Genomic DNA, 17,005 nt, shown 5'->3' with positions numbered 1-17,005 from the left:
CAACATGTACCTATCTAAAAGTCTCTTAAATGCCACTATTGTATCTGCCTCAATCACCAACCCTGGCAGCACGTTCCAGGCAAGGACCACCCTCTGTGTAAAAACGTTACCCAACACATCTATTCCATTAATTAATTAATTAATATATAAAACTCTCGTGCCATCCGACCGGCTGCCGTCCGACTGCCTTTCTGCCTTTTGATTCGTTGACGGCTGCTCCTTCCTATCAGCTTCCAACACACTTCGAAACAAAGTTGCAAGACAGGAACACTCTGAACTTTTCACTGCTGCAGCAGGCAGGGGAGGTGCAATTGGATTTTTTTTTAAATCCACTGCTGAGGGAGGCAGAGGAATGCTGGAATCTTACATTTGGGAACGGTTTCAGTTCCGTTGGAGGAGACGGGTGCATGGTGGAATATTGGGTTGGGGGATCACACCATTGGGGGAGCAGACCCAACGGGTCTGCATTTGGTCTAGTCTCCTTTAAAATTTGTCCTCCTCACCTTAACATGAAGCCCTCTGCGATTTGATTTTTTTTCCTGCCTGGACTGACAGTCTACCCTATCTATGCCTCTTACAGTTTTATATACTTCTATCAGGTCTCCCCCCTCCCTCCCCCCCCCCCCCCCCCCCCCCCCCCCATTCCAGAGACAACAATTCAAATCCATCCAAACTCCAGGCAATGTTCTGGTAAACCTCCTTTAGACCGTTTCCAAAGCCTCCACATCCTTCCTGTAATGGGACGACCAGAACTGCGCACAATGTTCCAAATGTGGCTTAACCAAAGTCCTATAAATCTGCACCGTGGCATGACCTTGAATGGCCTGACCTTAAATGACAAGCATATTGTGGCAATTTTTTCCAGAAGTGAAAAGTTGGGGAAATATATTTTCCAAGGCTCTGGCAAAAGTTCATGACCCTCACCTATATTGCTGAGAACTATATTCTGAACTCTCTATCATCCTCTTTGTACTTTGTAGTTTGTATTTATGTACAGTTTTATCTTATTTGATCGGACAGCATGCAAAGCTTTTCACTATTCATGTAACAATGTTAAACTTACACCTCGTTCGGCTTCTCCGCGACCCAACCCCCCAGACTAACCAACACCCTAACAGCCCCACTATGACCTTTGACCCCCTACCTGTCTTCCTATTCCACCCCGCAATGACCCACCTCCATTTCTAATCCCTCAAATCTCAAATTGCCCTGATTTGTCCATCACACACACAAACTTCATCACCCCTACATGCCCTCCTGTACTACACTTGCCGAACTACACATGAACGTACAGACTCTGAAAAATGACCAGTAATCAAAGTAAAGTACCCCCCCCCCCCCCCCCCCCCCCCCCCCTTCCCACCCCCCCCCCTCACCATCACTGATCATTGAGTTCTAACCTTTGCTCTGACTGTAACTCCTGATCCAGTCCATGCACACCCTCCCACACCTTGGTTTACAGATACAGCATGGGGAGAGATACAAACTCCGTACAGACAGCACCCGAGGTCAGGATCGAACCCAGGCCCCTGGCGCAGTAAGACAGCAACTCTACCGCTGTGCCACACCATGCCCTTGAACCTTTCCCCCCCAATAGACTGGCTGCCTGGGCATTCCATGATTCATTCCCACGTTCTAGGAACAGTGTATGAAGGAAAGTTCCAATTTGGCCAACCCATGTGAAGGCATTAGCAATTGGGCACTTCTGTGCCCACTTTGGGGCGATTCTGAATGTGGCACCGCTGGCAATAACCACGTAATTCATCTCTGCAGTCACTCCGATAATTCTGGGCAAGATGTCCCTCAGCGGTGCAGCGCCAGAGACCTAGGTTCGATCCTGTCCTCCGGTGCTCTCTCTGTAGAGTTTGCACGTTCTCCCGGCGACCACCTGAGGTTCCTCCGGCCGCTCCGGTTTCCTCCCTCATCCTGAAGACGTGCGTGTTTGTAGGTTAATTGGCCTCTGTAATCTGTCCCCAGTGTGGAGATTGGAGGAGAAAGTGGGATAATATAGAACAAGTGGGAATGGGCGATCATTGGTCAGTGCAAAATTGTTGGGCCGAAGGGCCTGTTTCTATGCCATATCTCTGAAATAAGCTAAGTAAGCCTGTAATAATTATTTCATACAACATAAAAACATCTAGTCCACGCCGACCAACGGTCACCCGTACACTAGTTCTATCCTACACACTGGGGCCAATTTACAGAAGCCAATTAACCTACAAACCTGCACGTTTTGGGGATGTGAGAGGAAACCGGAGCACCCGGAGAAAACCTATGTAGTCACAGGGTGAATGTGCAAACTCTGTGAAGACAGCCCCCGTAGTCAGGATCGAACCCTGGTCTTTGGCGCTATACGGCAGCAACTCTACCGCTGCTTCAACTCTACCGCTGCCGCCCTTAGTCTTTCGAGATGCGTTGACAAATAAAATGTAAATGTTTAATGGGGCATTGGCATTGAGAACTAGATTGATATGAAATTAGAAATATTCCCCAGCTCTGCCAATGGATACCTCAGCCATAGCTGACAGTAAAAGCTAGTTCAGCCGCTTCTGGAGCTACCACCACTAGGTGGAGACTACCAATGAGCAACGGGACTCGTGGTACTACCACAGTTACATTCATGGACTCTTTTAACAGATAACTAATGGTGAGTCATAGAGATGTACAGCATGGAAACAGGCCTTTCAGCCTAACCTCTCCACACTAACCAAGTTGGCTGTCTGCAGCTAGATCTATTTGCCAGCATTTAAAGTCAGGTTTAAGGTGCAGGTGAAAGGCAAAAGGTTTAATAGGAATCTGAAGGGTAACTTTTTCACGCATAGGGTGGTGGGTGTATGGAACAAGCTGCCAGATGAGGTAGTTGAGGCAGGGACTATTCCAACATTTAAGAAACAGTTAGACAGATACCACAAGTTTAGAGGGATATAGACCAAACGCGGGTTGGTGGAACCAGTGTAACTGGGACATGTTGGTCGGTGTGGACAAGTTGGGCCAAAGCAGGGCTGCCAACATTGGGCGAGAGTTGGGAGTGAGAAATTGCAAGAGAATTCCAGATTCACAACTCTCTGCGTGAAGAAAGTTTGTTCTACTCTATCTCCCCCCTCCCCCTCTCTTCCCCTCTCTCTCTCTCCTCTCTCCCTCTCTGTCTCTCCTCTCCCCCCTCTCTCTCCCCTGTCTCCCTCCTCTCCTCTCTCTCTCCCCTCTCCCTCTCCCCCCTCTCTCTCTCTCTCTCCACTCCTTCTTCTCCCTCTCTCTCTCTTCCTCGATCTAATAATCCCTCTCTCTCCCCTCTCTCTCTCTCTCTTTTCCCTCTCTCTCTCTCTCCCCTCTCTCTCTCTCTCTCTTCCCCTCTCTCTCCTCTCCTCTCTCTCTCTCCCCCCCCCCTTCTCTCTCTCTCTCTCTCTCCCCCTCTCCCTCTCCCTCTCTCTCTCTCTCTTTCTCTCTCTCTCTCTCCCTCTCTTCTCCTCTCTCTCTCCTCTCTCTCTCCTCTCCTCTCTCTCTCTCCCCCCTCTCTCTCTCATCTCTCTCCCCCTCTCTCTCTCCACTCTCTTTCTTCCCCACTCCCCCAATCTCTCTTCTCCTCTCAAACTCTTCCCTCTCTCTCTCTCCCCGTCTCCGTCTATCTCTATCTCCCTCTCCCCTCTCTCTTTCCATCTCTCCCCTCTCTCTTTCTCCCCCGCCCTTGCTCTCCCTTCTCCCATCTTCTCTACCCCTCGTTCCTCACCACTCTCACCCCCTCTCTCTCTCTCTGCCCCATTCTCACTCCCCCCTCCCTCTGCCCCTTCACTTTCCACCTCCTCTCTCTCGCCCCCCTCTCTCCCCTCATCCTCTCATCTCTCTCCCCCTCTCTCCCCCCTCACTCCCCTCCCCTATCTCCCCCCCCCCCCCTTTATTCTTAAACTGTGACCCCTGGTTCTGAACGCCCCCAACATCGGGAACATTTTTCCTGCAGTTACAGTAAGTGAAAATCCAGCCGGCAAGCAGGATGCTTTCACCATCCACCCCCATTTGAAGTCCACTATCTTCCACCGTTTCTACCCAGTGCTTGGTACTTACTTCCAGCGGCCACTGGTTGTCCTCCAGGATGCACCGAGCCGCAGCCTGATCCATGCCGGTCACTTGGGCAAATTCCGCACAGAGACTCTCTCTCTCTCTCCCCCCTCTCTTCCGCTCTCTCTCCTCTAAATCCCCCTCTCTTTGCCCCCCATCTCTCTCTCTTTCCCCCTCTCTCTCGTCCCCCTCTCTCTTTTACCACCCTCTCTCTTCCCCCTCTCTCTCCCATTCTCTCCTACTCTCTCCTCCCTCTCCACCCCCTCTTACTCTTCCCTTTCTTCCCTCTCACCCCTCTCTCTCTTCCCCCCTTTCCCACCTCACTCTCCACCACCTCTCTCTCCCCTCTCCCCCCCCATCCCTCCTCTCTCTCTCTATTCACTCCCCCTCTGTTCTCCCCCTCCTCTCTCTGCTCCATCCTCTCAGCCCCCCCCTCTCTCTCTCCCCCACTGTCTCCCTGTCTCCCATCCCTCCCTCTCTCGGCTCTCCACCTCCCTTTGAGAGTCTGACCCTTCGGCACAGAGACTCTCGCGGCAGCGGCTCAACGTGAGAGTTTGCTTGAGGGCGTGAGTCTCACGCTCAAAGTGTGAGAGTTGGCAGCCCTGGCCAAAGGGCCTGTTTCCACACTGTATCACTCTATTTGGCAAATGTCTCTCTAAACCCTTCCAATCAATGTATCTGCCTAAATATCTTTTGAAGTTCATACTTGTATCCCATCTATAGCTTCCTCCGGCAGCCCATTCCACATATGGACCACCCTCTGTGAGAAAATGTTACCCCTGAGGTCTCTCATAAATTTCTCCCCTCTCACCTTAAGCCTACACCCTCTAGTTTTTGAATCCTGTGCCCTGGGAGAAAGACTATGGCCGTTCACTTTATCCATGACCCTCGTGATCTTATACATGTTAAAATGGTCTCCTACACTCCAAAAATAAAAGTCCTAGTCTATCAGGCCACTACCTATAACTTAAGCCGGCAAGTCCAGGTAACATCCTCTGGGCCCATCACAGACTACATAACTAAGGTGTTTACTGCCAGTGCTTACTTGTGCCAGGATCAATTTTTCTGTTCAGTTTTTTAGTCTTAGTGAAACAACGTGGAAACAGACCCTTTGGCCCACCGAGTCTGCGCCGACCAACAATCACAGATAGAGAAGCCAATCTATATGGCTTAGTCTGGAATGCGGGAGGAAACCGGAGCATCCGGAAAAAAAAACCCCACGCAGTAACAGGGAGAACGTACAAACTCTGTACAGACAGCACCCGTAGTCAGGATCGAACCCGGGTCTCTGGCACTGTGAGGCAGCAACTCTATTGCTGCTCCACTGTGCCACTGGTAGAGTTGTTTCCTGTTCCTTATGATAGCAGCCCTTATTTAAATTGGGACACTAGGATTGGAACAATTGCACAGGGTAAATGGGAACGGGACTAACTGCCTGAGTTGACATGCCAGTGTTGGAGTTGCCTCATCCCTGCACTATCCATTTTATTTCCTCTACTCATCTAATTTAATTTTGAAAACATCTCATCCATCTGCCTCAAATGCCTTGCTGTCTGGGTGTTAGTTGGTAGCACATCCTAGGCTCTGACTCAGCAGTTTGGAAGTGCTAGTCAGCAGGAGACAGCTGCTGTGTCTATGGCTCGACACCTGACCTGCTCTCAGCAAGGGGATAACCGCAAAATACTCCCCACTCCATCAAAGAACAGTTAAGCAGGTTAGTTTATTGTCACGTGTAGCGAGGTACAGAGAAAAGCTTTTTGTTGCATGCTAACCAGTCAACGGAAAGAGTATATATGGAGCCGCTCACTGTGTAGATACATGATGACGTGAATAATAGTAAATGCAAGATAAAGCCCGGTAAAGTCTGATCAAAGATAGTCCGAGTGCCTTCAATGAAGTAGATAGTAGTTCAGGACCGCTCTCTCATTGTTGATAGGATGGTTCAGTTGCCTGATAACAGCTGGGAAGAAACTGTCTCTGAATCTGGAGGTGTGCGTTGGTTTTCACACTTCTGTACCTCTTGCCTGATCCCTGTTCCCCGGTCTAATTCAAATGTTGGCCATCAGCACTCTTTCCTATGTAGCTTTGCAGAAATTGGCTGCCATGCTTTCTAGAATGCTGTGGTTTCAAATGCCAGAGCTGTCCTGAGATCACAAAGGACTTAAAGCATTGTTTTATATTAAACACTTCCTGTGGTGGGATGCTTCCCATTTGTCCTAAGCTCTGAGGAAAGGAATTTCTCCTTGCTTTCATATAGCATTTCTTAGCAATGGTCTTGCGTTTGGTAAGAATCTCACACATGTGGGAACATTCTCCTCACATTGTCTCTGCTCAACCCTGGCACTGTCTTAACAACCTCCAGCAGGTCAGCTCAAACATCTTGCCTATTTTGAATAGAAAATCCTAAATCTGTTCTCTCTTTCCTGAAAACTCTTGAAGGAAGCTACTGGGAAATTAAATTATAAGGGCATCGCAGTGGCGTAGCTGGTCAAACTGCTGCCTCAAAGCACCAGAGACCCTGGTTCATTCCTGACCTTGGATGCGGTCTGTATGGAGTTTGCATGCTCTCCCTGAATTGAATTTTTCCGGGTAACTCGGTTTCCTCCAATGCCCCAAATACGTGTGGCCTGTAGGCTGTGGTATCTGTTAAATTTACCCTAGTGTGTACGGAGAGGATGAGAAAGTGGAATAACATCGAACTAGTGTGAACATTATGCCCCTGCCACACTTAGGAAATTTGAACGGAAACCTATGGAGACTTTGTGCCCCACCCAAGGTTTCCGTGCGGTTCCCGGAGGTTGCAGGTGGTGGCCGGAGGTTGCAGGTAGTGGAAGCAGGTAGGGAGACTGATAAAAACCTCCAGGAACCGCACGGCAACCTTGGGTGGGGCGCAAAGTCTCCAGAGGTTTCCGTTCAGGTTTCCAGAGGTTTCCGTTCAGTTTTCCTAAGTGGGACCGGGGCATTAACTCCACAATCCTTTTGCCTCCCACCTTCTGTTTTTTTGACCTGTCATGTTTTGCCCTGCCCCTCCCCTCCCCTGCACAATTAGTCTGAAGAAGGGTCCCAACCGGAAACGTCACCTATCCACGTTCTCCAGGGATGCTGCGTTACCCACTGAGTTACTCCGGCACTTTGTGTCCATCTTTGTAAACTAGATCTGCTATTCCTAGTTTCTATACAGCACGAGACAAAAAGCTGGAGTAACTCAGCGGGCCGGGCAGCATCTCTGGAGAGAAGGAATATAGGTGACGTTTTGGGTCGAGACACCTTCTTCAGACTTCTATACAGCATGAATGGGTGATCGCTGGTCGGCGTGGACTCAAGGGACCGAAGGGCCTGGTTTCTTGCTGCACCACTAAAGCAAACTAAACACGTATTATTTTTCCCTGACGCCTGTCCTCATGCACATCCAGGTAAGCAAAATGACAGCAGAGGCGGTTTCAGAGAGAATATTCGAACAATGCCACAGTCGGAATATTAAATACAATTAATTACTGGCAGCTGTCTCTTTGCCCGTTGAATAACAAACGCTCCCTTAATGACTGCAGCTTTCACAGGTGGAGCTGGTGTGCTGCCTGTAAGCTTCACTGGATTTAATGAAGAACATTTCTCAGCTGGCTGAACCGGGGCAAGACGAAATGTGATTCCAATTAGAGGCCTAACTGGAGGCAGCGGACAATAAAAGCAATTGTGGAGGCTGGAGGTTTACCAATCTTACTGCTAATAACGTCAGCCCATCAGGGGGAAAAGCCTTTTACTGCGGGTCCTTAAGAAAACAGTTGATTTCACCTCAATGGCCATGCGGTGAGGTTGCTGACATGTGACAGACCAAACACAAGTCTACTGTTTTATTAGCCACTTGGATAAGTGCAGCTTCTTTTTAACCCTGTACTATTCCCCAGTACTACTCTGGAAGGAATTTCTGAATGCATATGACTTTGAGTATATTTATATTTAAAAAAAGATTTTATTTTCTTATAAATGTCAAGAAAATTTAAGGGAAATCCCAAGGCATGTTAAGGGGTAGACTCAAGCCATTTTTTTTAATACAGGTACTAAGAGAGAGGGTAATTAGGGAAAGCTTAGGGTCTGTTAGGAACCCAAAGGAGCAATCTGTGTATGGACCAGAGAACAGGGGGCAGCACAGTGGCGCAGCGGTAGAGTTGCTGCCTCACAACGCCAGCGACCCGGGTTCGATCCTAACTACGGGTGCTGTCTTTTGCATGTTCTCCCTGTGACCACGTGGGTTTTCTCCGGGTGCTCCGGTTTCCTCCTTCATCCTAAAGACGTGCAGGTTTCTAGATTAACTGTAAAACATGCGCCAAGTGTGTAGTGTACAAACGATAGTTGGTCAGCATGGACTCGGTGTGTTTCCACACTGTATCTCTAAACTAGACTAAATTAAACGTGAAGGTTTGTAGGTTAATTGGCTTCTGTAAATTGTCCCTTGTGTGTACAATGCAAAAGAGGGATAACATGAAACTAGTGTACATTGATCGATGGTCGGCGTGGACTCGGTGGACCGAAGAATGCTCTATTCCTGCACTAATCTAAATATTTCTCATCTGTATTCACTTAAGAGAAAGATCTTGTGGTTGCATGGGCAGGGAGGCAGATGGAAATATTCAAGAACATTTTGTCATTAAAAAGGCTGTAATACTAGATGTCTCAGTATGCATAAAGGTAGATAAAGCTACAGGACCTGTTGAGGTGGACCTCAGGAAACTATGGGAAGCAATGGAGGAGAAGGCTGGGGCTCTGATATAAATAAGGTGACAGATAACGGGAAGAAAGCAAATGAAGCACCTTGATCGATTGAAGAATGACGTGGCCTTTTGCCCACCGAGTCCACGCCAACCCATTCACACTAATTCTATGTTTAGTTTAGTTTAGCGACACAGCGCGGAAACAGGCCCTTCGGCCCAACGAGTCTGCACCAGCCAGTGATCCCCGCACACTAACATTATCCCACACACGAGGGGCAATTTACAAATTTACCAAGCCACTTTGCCTACAAACCTGTACGGCTTTGGGGTGTGGGGGGAAACCGGTGCTCCCAGAGAAAACCCACGCAGGTCACAGGGGGCGCATGCAAACTCCATGCAGACAGCACTCAGATTCGAACCTGTAAGGAAGCAACTCTACTGCTGCGCCATCCTGCCAACCTCTTTATTGCTATCCCACTTTCTCCTCCACTATCTACAAACTAGTCATTTTAAACACCACTGGATCATCCCTCAGACTCCTGTGAACCAAGGAATAAAGTCCTAGACTGCCCGACCTCTCCATATGGTCCTGAGCTGTGGGGAGAAACTAGAAAGTGTGTCGGCGGTTATGGGGAGAAGGCAGGGGAATGGGGTTAGGAGGAAGCTGTAATTCAATCAGCCACAATGGGCCGAATGGCCTAATTCTATACCTATCACTTATGATCTTATGAAAATATGCAGATGACACAAAAAATGTATACTGTTGTTGATGGAGAGGACGATATTCTTAGGTTGCAGAACGATATTTAACAGCTGTGTAGAAAGGAACTTCATCAAATGCTGGAATGTACTGAAGATACCCACCACCCTCTGTGAGGAAAACGTTGCCCCTCCGGTTTCTATCAAATCTTTTCCCTCTCACCTTAAACCTGGTTGGTACATGGATAGGATAGGTTTAGTGGGATGTGCTCTTCCCAACCACAGGAAGATGGGACTAGTGTCGATGGGGCATGTTGGTCGGCGTGGGCAGGTTAGTCTGTAGGGCTTTTTGATTTTCTCTCTAGTCTAAACCTATGTCCCCTGGTTCTTGATTGCCCTAGCCTGGGTAATAGACCATGCATTCACCCTGTCTATTCCCCTCATGATCTTACACCCCCCAGCCTCCTGCGCTTCACTCCCTTTATTCTGCTGTTTTTCCGTTGCAGTGGTGCGGGGCTTGTGTGACCTTGTTGGCATGTGGGAACAACACAGCTAATGTTCACATGGGGTAGCTATCAGTGTCCAGGGCAGGCAGCCTGGTGCTCCGCCAAAGAGTTGCTTGCGATCAACAAAATGTGAATGTGAGATCTCAAACCGTGAGCAATAAACATGAGCTATTGCCGTGGGGGCGTAAACATAAGTGTGGTTAAAGCAGCAAGCCATGTCTGTCACATGGACCACATGGGAGAACCAAATGCCATGAATATTTCGCTCATCTATTTTACACGTCGCCGTGGGGCCTCGAAGTATTTTCTCTTGCTCCCAGCGGACCGAAAGCAGTAGACAGCAAAGCTAGAGAAGGGCACACAGTGTACACAGTGCTGGAGTAACTCATAGAGCCATAGATTGTGGAAACAGGCCCTTCGGCCCAACTTGCCCATGCCGACCAACAAGTCCCACTTACACTAGTCCCACCTGGCTGCGTCTGGCCCATGTCCCACTAAACCTATGACCTCCGGTGGGTCAAGCAGCATCTGTGGAGAACATGGATAGGTGACGTTTTGGGTCGGGAGCCTTCTTTGGACTGAACGCAGGGTGGGGAGGGGGTCGGGGGGGTTTAGACTGCTGGGAGAGAGGAAGGACAGGATAAAGCATGGCAGGTAATAGTTAGACATGGCGAGGGGGGAGGGTGGGGGGGGGGGGGGAGGATAATGGGCAACAAAGCCAGGGACATCCCAAGATGCAGAGAAGCTCAAATGTAAATCTATGGCATTATAGTTCTAATAGAAGGGTCTCCAAGAGCTATGAATGGTGGGATAGTTCGTACTCCCTGACAGCCCCCTTGCCCTCATCAACAATAGAGGGGACTGATGGTGGATGGTGGAAATTCCCAGGTTTGTAAAATCCCAAGTGATCTCATGTGAGGTTAAAAAAAAAAGCACAAAGTGCTGGGGTAACTCATAGAGTCATACAGTGTGGAAACAGGCCCTTCGGCCCTACTTGCCCATACAATCAAGATGCCCCATCTGCACTAGTCCCACCTGTCTGCGTTTGGGCCATATCTCTCCAAACCTTTCCTATCCATGTTTCAGTCCAAATGTCTTTTAAAATGTGTTATAGTACCTGCCCTATCTACCTCCTCTAGCAGCACGTTCCAGAAGGCCATTACCCACCATGTGAAAATGTTGCCCCTCAGGTTCCTATTAAATCTTTCCCCTCTCACCTTAAATGGATAGGCGGCATTTCTAGCTGTGACCCTTCTTCAGGCCTGTAACAGACGCCTATCCATGTTCTCCAGAGATTTGATTTGGCATTTTCACACCTCACCCTTCCATATCTCTAGTTTCCCTCTCCCCTGACTCTCAGTCTGAAGAAGAGTCTCGACCCGAAGCATTACCGATTCCTCCTCTGCAGAGATGCTGCCTGTCCCGCTGAGTTACTCCAGCATTTGGTGTCTTTTATTCGTAAACCAGCACCTGCGGTTTACTTATTGGGTCTATTTCTTTTGTGAGGTTGTCAATGAAATGGGGAAGTTTCTTGTAAAAGGAAAAATTCTCGTGATCAAAATGCATTTAGAAATGGATGCTTTCAACAGGTACCTAGACCACGAAATGATAGAAGGGAGTTGACGGCAGGAGCAGTTGGGCTAGTATTGGCGGGTGGGGGAGAAAGGCCAGGGAGAGGGAACCTTTGATGGAACAAAGTAACCACTCTTGGCCGGATAATAAAATCAGAGTGAGTCAGTCGGTGGGGGGTTTGGTTAGGCGGTGCGAAACTACAGTAGGGGAAGTGTTTAAATAATGAAGGCCTCTGCTGCAAAGTTTCTGATGCTGGACAGAATCCAAGTGAAACCATGACTTTACTGCCAGAGAGAGAATTGCTGCTGTATATGTGGATCAGCTTTGTTTCTGCTTTGTATCAGCAGCTATGTATGTCCTAGACATTACCCACGTTGGACTTGTTTCCTCATTCATGTTCATTTGTTTTTCCCACTAACATGGGCTGCTTGCTGCCTCACTTGATTGACCTTGGCTGCTGGTGAACAGATACGATGCCTACAGCTCATAAGTCACCTCCTGAACGATCTTTTTTGGGCTCCTGAACGATACTTTATTCCTGCCAATATTTTGCTACAACTCTATGGCAGGCAGGAATGCCAGGAGTTTAATTAGTCATGGAGAACGCCTCTTTCTGCAATTTTGCCCTGGACTTACTGAGTTATGGCATCGTTTTGGCCTTATTACTACAGGTCCGCCACCGATTTTCCAGCACCCCTGGTTCCGGAGCCTTTCTGGATTATCCGTTTTGCCAGACCAACAGAGGTCACAGCCTCCGAGAGGAGTCTGACGGTACTGGAATGGCAAGCATAGGCTGCCGGGGAGCCGATATACTGGTCCACAAATTCAGCTATGGGAACGGATCTGCCGACTCTGGCCGGGCCAGAGTTCCAGAGCCTCGGCCGCAGGGAGCAAATTCTACCCGCCGATCAGACGCGGAAGTTCCGATGAGGTCAGGATCGGCCGCCTCGTTTGGCCTAGGTGCCACATTTTCGGGAGACCCACCGGCGGAATTTCAAGTGCGGAATTTTGTCCGGATTAAAGGAGGTGCCGGACCAGCAGTTGCTGGAAAATCGGCGGTGAGCCTGTATCATGCTCGTGTGCACTCAATACTGGAGAACCATGCAGAATATAGAACGTAGAATAAACAGTACAAGAATTAGAACAGGCCCTTTGGTCAGTAACGTCTGTGCCAAACACGATGCCACGAACAAGATCTGCCTGCACATAATCAATATCCCTCCATCCCCTCGATCTCCATATGCCCATTTAAAGGTCTCTTAAATGCCACTATTGTATCAGCCTCCACCACCACCCATTGGCAGAGTGCTCCAGCCACTCACCACCCACTGTGTCAAAACCATGCCTGCACATGGCCTTTAAACTTTGCCCCTCTCACCTTAAAGCTACGTCCTCTAGTATTTGATTTTTCCACCCTGGGAAAAAAGTTCTGACTGTCTACTCTATCTATGCCTTGCATCATTTTATTTTAACTGATATCAGCTCCTCACAATCTCGTAGTTCCAGAGAAACCAATCTAAGTCTGTCCAACCTCTCCCTGTGGCTGGTACCCACTAATCCTGGCATCATTCTAGTAAACCTCCTCTGCACCCTCTCCAAAGCCCCCACATCCTTCCTGTAATGGGGCGACCAGAACTGCAGGCAATACTCCAAATGCGGCCTAAACCATCCTATAAGGCCGCATCATGACTTCCTGACTCTCATACTCAAAGCCCTGACCAATGAAGGCAAGCATATTATATGCCTTCGTTACCACTCTATCAACTTTGCCTATCCATGTCCTCCAGAGATGCTGCCTGACCCACTGAGTTATTCCAGCACTTTGAATTCTGCATAAGATTTTTGCACCTGCTTTCCATGTATCTCCTTTCAGAATCAGAATCAGAATCAGAACAGTATTTTATTAGCGAAGTATGTCCAACATACAAGGAATTTATTTTGCCAGGTCAGTCATACAAATAAAACGCAACAGTTCATCCAAAACACATTTTAACATGAACATCCACCACAGTGACTCCTACACATTCCTCACTGTGATGGAAGGCAAAATAAAGTTCAATCTCTTCCCTTTGCTCTCCCACAGTCGGGGACCTTGAGCCCTCCGTTGACGGGATGATCTTGACTCCTGTAGCCGGTGGCGGGCCCTCTGTGTCGAGGCGATCAGCTCCTGCATCGGGGGGATGTCAGCTCGGACCCCGCGTCGGGGCTGGTCGAACCTTCCGTGATGTTGGAGCTTCCCGACTCGGCCTCTCCCGAGACTGCGAGCTCTTGATGGTAAGTCCGCAGGCCGCGGTGGGAGTGATCCCAGGCAAGGGATCAGCTCCGATGTTAAGTCCGCGCCACACAGTGGGGCTCACGACACTCCGGGGAGGCCCCCAGCTCCATCGATGGAAGGCCGCAGAACGCCCGGAGAATGCGATCCGAAAGTTAATCACATCTCCGGCAAGGTAAGAACCTGAAAAAAAGTTTCCCCTGATCCCCTCCCCTTCCCCCTCCCCCCACATAAGACAAACCGGAGAACATTAAAACAAACTTTTAACAAACACTAAAAATTAAAAAAAGATGAAAAAAAACGAACAAACTGTCGGCGGAGCTGCCATCGTACGGCGCCCCTGGTGGAATCTCCTTTAAAATAACAGTGGATCTTTTTGCATGTTGAATCCATTTGTATATTTTAAGTTCATAAGCTCTAGGAGTCATTCTATTTGGCTTATCAAGTTTACTCCGTCATTCAATCATGGCTGATCTATCTCTCCCTCCTAATCACATTCCCCTGTCTTCTTCCCATAACCCCTGACACCCGCCCTAATCAAGATTCTTATCCATCTCCACCTTAAAAATATCCTCCACAGCTGTCTGTGGCAATGAATTCCACAGATTCACCACCCTCTGACTAAGGAAAAGTCTAACATTGGCGAGAATGAGTCGGTGTTCATTATCACACTGGGATAGTGTAGATTTCAGCAAGATCTGACCGGTGTCCTTGTGATAACAGGAGAAGTAGACCGTGCCCATGGTGAGGAGTTATTTGAGTGAGAGGTTCTGGTGGATCAGGGGAATTGCACGTATCATGTCAGGTTAGTTGTCAGGAGATTTTTCTTTTCACTGGTCATTAACCTTTGAAACCAGCCAGCAGCTGCTGCTGCTTCTGGGGATTCTTTACATCTGTTCTGAGTGAATCTGGGCGATTTTCCAGCTGGGTTGACACCACAGTGAGGAACGCTAGCCTGCGTGTTGGTGTATGTCTCCCCCGGGATATGTTTCATCGTTTTAGGAGACCTAGCGTGGAAACAGGCCCACTGAGTCCAGGCCGACCAACAATCACCCATTCACACTAGTTCTATGTTATCCCGCTTGATACTCATCCTCTCCCTGGTTTAGTTTCTTATCGAGGTACAGAGAGAAGCCTTTTTGTTGCGTGCTAATCGGTCAGCGGTTAGAATTGCCGTCCACTGAGATCGAGTGCACAGATACGCGATATAGGGAATAGTTTGTAAGAAATGCTCCTGTTGGAGTAGAGGTTTAAGAGAGTGGGGAGATTGTGATGCGCGATGGCAGATCCACGTCTGGGGCCAGCACGCAGGGAGCCGCTTGGCCTGGGTGCCACTAGGGGGGGCATTTTACAGAGGACCAATTAACCTGCAAACCCACACGTCCTTGGGATGTGGGAGGAAACTGGAACGCCCAGAGGAAACCCATGCAGTCACAGGGAGAACATGCAAACTCCACACAGACAGCACCCGAGGTCAGGCTCGAATCTGGCGCTGTGAGGCAACGGCTCTACCCGCTGCGCCACTGTGCCGCCTTGGGACTGGAGTGGAATTGTTTTAACTTGCCATTGATATCTCCGACTGTTGGCTCTGACTGAGATTACACAAAGCAGGACACAAAGTGGTAGACTAACTCAGCGGGTCAGCCAGCATCTCTGGAGGGAAGGAATGAGTGATGTTTCGGGGCGAGACCTCTTCAGAAGTCTGCCTCCATGCCTTTCTCTATGGGAAGAAATCCTCACCACCCAGAGGTGACCCCTTCTCTCGTCTCCACCTTGTCCCCTCTTGGACTCCCCAGAACAGGCTTCTACCCTCTCTAGACAATAGACAATAGGTGCAGGAATAGGTCAGTCAGCCCTTCGAGCCAGCACCAATCAGTACCCCATTCTTGCCTTCTCCCCATATCCCTTGACTGCTATCTTTAGAGCTCGATCTAACTCTCCCTTGAAAGCATCCAGAGTATTGGGCCTCAATGCCTTCTGAGGCAGAGAATTCCACAGATTCACAACTTTCTGTGTGAAAAAGTTTTTCCTCATCTCCTTTCTAAATGGCCTACCCTTTATTCTTAAACTGTGGCCCGTAGTTCTGGACTCCCCCAACATCGGGAACATGTTTCCTGCCTCTAGTTTTGCCAATTCGTTAATAATCTTATATGTTTCGATAAGATATCCTCTCTACCTTCTAAATTCCAGTATACAAGCCTAGTCACTCCATTCTATCAACATATGACAGTCCCGCCACCCCGGGAATTAACCTTGTGAACTTACTCTGCATTCCCTCAATAGCAAGAATTTCCTTCAGCAAATTTGGAGACCAAAACTGCAAACATTACTCCATGTGTGGACTCACTAGGGCCCTGTTCAACTGCAGAAGGACCTCTTTGCTCCTATACTCAACTTCTCTTGTTATGAAGGCCAACATGCCATTCATCGCCTGTTGTATCTGCATGCTTACTTTCAGTGACTGATGAACAAGGACCCTCTCATTGTACTTCCCCTTTTTCCAACTTAATACCATTCAAAAAATAATCTGCCTTCCTATTTTTGCCACCAAAGTGGATAACCTTACATTCATCCATATTAAACTGCATCTGCCATGCATCTGCCCACTCACCAACCTGTCCAAGCCACCCTGCATCCTCATAGCATCCTCCTCACAGTTCACACTGCCACCCAGCTTTGTGTCATCTGCAAATTTGCTAATGTTACTTTTAATCCCTTCATCTAAATCATTGATGCATATTGTAAATAGCTGCAGTCTCAGCACCGAGCCTTGCGGTACCCCACTAGTCACTGCCTGCCATTCTGAAAGGGACCCTTTAATTCCTACTCTTTGTTTCCTGTAGGCCAACCCATATTCTATCCATGTCAGTACCCTACCCCTAATACCACGTGCTCTAATTTCGCCCACAAATCTCCTATGTGGGACCTATTGTCGATTGTCTTATCATAGGCTTTCTGAAAGTCCAGGCACACTACATCCACTGGCTCTCCCATCCATTTTCCTAGTTACATCCTCAAAAAATTCCAGAAGATTAGTCAAGCATGATTTCCCCTTCGTAAATCCATGCTGACTCTTTATTTCGAACCGCCAACGTGACATTAACCGTTTCAACTTTTCCACTCCCCTTACCTACTCCAACAAGAAAAAGCATTCTGAAGATGGGTCTTGACCCGAAACATCACCCATTCCTTCTCTCCAG

The 17,005-nt window shown here is 48.5% G+C and overlaps 1 protein-coding gene across 3 annotated transcripts in view; it reads right to left on the bottom strand.

Moving 5' to 3' along the window:
* cd99l2 (CD99 molecule-like 2) overlaps positions 1-17,005 on the bottom strand; it is a 154,502-nt gene that overhangs the window by 38,012 nt on the left and 99,485 nt on the right. The window lies entirely within an intron of this gene.

Source organism: Leucoraja erinacea, chromosome 12, assembly GCF_028641065.1.
Source record: "Leucoraja erinacea ecotype New England chromosome 12, Leri_hhj_1, whole genome shotgun sequence".
Lineage (NCBI taxonomy): Eukaryota > Metazoa > Chordata > Chondrichthyes > Rajiformes > Rajidae > Leucoraja > Leucoraja erinaceus.
This window is presented reverse-complemented; position numbering and strand designations above follow the sequence as displayed.